The sequence below is a fragment of the Dipodomys spectabilis genome, unplaced genomic scaffold, assembly GCF_019054845.1.
Source record: "Dipodomys spectabilis isolate Male_0828 unplaced genomic scaffold, ASM1905484v1 ptg000014l, whole genome shotgun sequence".
Classification (NCBI taxonomy): Eukaryota; Metazoa; Chordata; class Mammalia; order Rodentia; family Heteromyidae; genus Dipodomys; species Dipodomys spectabilis.
The window spans coordinates 478,657-481,321 of record NW_024870691.1 but is presented as its reverse complement, the minus strand read 5'-3'; positions in this window follow the sequence as shown (position 1 = coordinate 481,321).

Genomic DNA, 2,665 nt, shown 5'->3' with positions numbered 1-2,665 from the left:
AGGGGAAAATCAACCAGGAAATAAAATTTATATTAATTGTTAATTTTTGAAGAGGAAAATATGATCACTGATGGCAGAATAAAGACAAAGTAATACCAGATCCCTATATGCTCAATAAGAAGCTTTTATTGAAAAATTGAGCTGGAAAGTGCACATCAGGCAAAGGCAAGCAGTCGGAGCCTACCACCAACAAAGAAACACCACAATATATATCTCAGAAAAAGGACACAAGTTCAGAACAGCGCTCATCATCTGTATCTGTGATTTCAATAATACATGTACACTCCCCCCCCACACACATACATACACACACAGGAATGTATACAACAGCTCCACCTACTCACAAACATCCACTCAACATGAATCAAAGATCTTCCTGTAAACAAACAAACAAACAAAAAACCAGTGTTATAAATGTACAATCACTTGATTTTAGTAAATTGTTCACCACTGTAATAATTTTTTAACTAATGTTAATAGTTGGAATGGGAAAAAATCACAAATTATAAAACTTAAAAATTGATCAAATACCAAAAAGGACACTGATCAAGAATAAAGTACAAATGTAAATGTCTAATAAATAAATGAAATATTTGAAATTCTTATCCACATATCAAAAAGTTACTGAGCTCCAATCTTACACATCAGAATATTTATAACCACTCAAACAAATAAACACAAATGCTGGAGAGGTTGAAATAAATCAGGAACTGCGTTTAGTTGTGCGGCAATTGTAAACTAGTGCAAGCCATATGGAGCTCAGAATGGAGATTTACAAAATACCAAAAAAAACCCACATATTTTATTGACCTTTACAATAACTTGGATACATATTGAAGGAATATGATTCAACATGAACATCCGTGTTAATGGCAGCAGTATTCATAACAACCAAGATCTGTAATCAACCTAGGTGTACCAGTAAAGGGAATAAAGAAAATGTGCTGTTCATAGCTATAAACATATTCTCAGATATAAGAGAAGTGAATGCTTCTACTGTTTCATTGCAACATATTTTTGGATATACACCTAATACTAATTTCATGGGCTTTTATGGCATTATGTTTTTGCTTTTGTGAGGAACATCCATATTGATTTTCAGAGCAGTTACAACAGGTTAAGGACATCCTATAATAGATGAATATTAGACCAAAATTTAAATATATTAGTGAACACATACAGGACGATCATATATAGTTTATAATTTGAAGCAATGTTAAGAAGGCAACAATTGGGAAAAAGATAATGCTAGAAGCTTAATAAGAAATTATCTTGAAAAACTAAATAAAGAAAGTATAAAATAAGACACATCAGAAACTGTTGAATGGTAGAAGATGGATGAATGTTAGAAAAACATTCATCTGCATGGTCAAGTTGAATGAAGTATATGCTTATTTGGTGTACACTGATGAACCTCATTCCAAAACATAAAATACACTTAAAATGTTTATGAAAAGACAAAACAGGATCTGTATTTTGTATACGTAATAGCAGGAATTCACAGAAGGATCAGAACTGTGAAGGAGAGAGAATATGGCCAAAAATGTTGATGTGATTGTTTGAAGATATCTGTGTTTGTGTGGGAAGGGAGGAAAGAAGATGAAGAAAACATATGGGGTGTTGGTCAAGATATATTTTCACATATACAGACACGGAAAATACGAAAAATGTGCAACTAATTTATGTTAATTTAACATAATATTTTGCTCAAATTTTAAAAAATGAAACTATAAAAATAATACTTAATAATATCTAATAAGTAGGTCATGGAAGAAAATTTACCATAGAAAGATTTTCCTCATAATTTGTTTAATTTCATAACAAATGGATTAAAATAAAATATAGTTATATCTGAAGATGTTAACACTGTCAGATATCATTGATTGAATCCAACAAAGAAAAGTAACAAAAAAGTAGAGAGTAAGAACAACCTGTGCTATGGATGAAGATACTCAGTAGAACTTTGTGAGGAAAGAATGTGCTTTCTTTTCCTCATCAACCTAGATCTAGGACACCTAGCTTTTAAAAGAACACTTGTGGTCAGAACAGTAGAGTGACTAATTTAGACAGTAATTTATTACGTTTATTCTCTAATCTTATGATGTGATTCCCGAATTACGTGAGTGATCCTAGGAGATTTTGTGACCTCATTTTTACCCAGAGTTTCTAATTCCTACCACTGGGCATGATTTTTCTACTACTCTCATTTTTCCTTGTTTTTGAACTCAACTCCTGTAATCATTTTGTTCATGAGAAAGAGATGGAGAAATGTGAGGGTGGCCTGGAGTCTGTGCTAACTTCCACTCCAGCTTAGAGGATCTATTGAAGGACTTCCACCTAGGCCTCAGAATCAGATATTAATTGATCTCACTCCCTCAGGCAGAATCTTTATTCCTTGACTTTCTCTGAAGAGATTTGGAACTAGGGCACAATTCAGAGAATGAGCTTTCCCACCACCCACCACAGCCTTGACAGAAGGAACAGATCCAAAACTGATAGTGGTTTCAGTTCCCACAGGGCCTCATCAGGGACCTTCTGGTGGGAATAGAAACTGGACAAAGTCTAAGATGGAGATTAACTGAGACTGGGCCTAAGGGGGACACTAAAGAATTTCCCTTTCTTTGACTACAAGTGAGTTGTTTAGTGAGACATGACACCTTCCTTC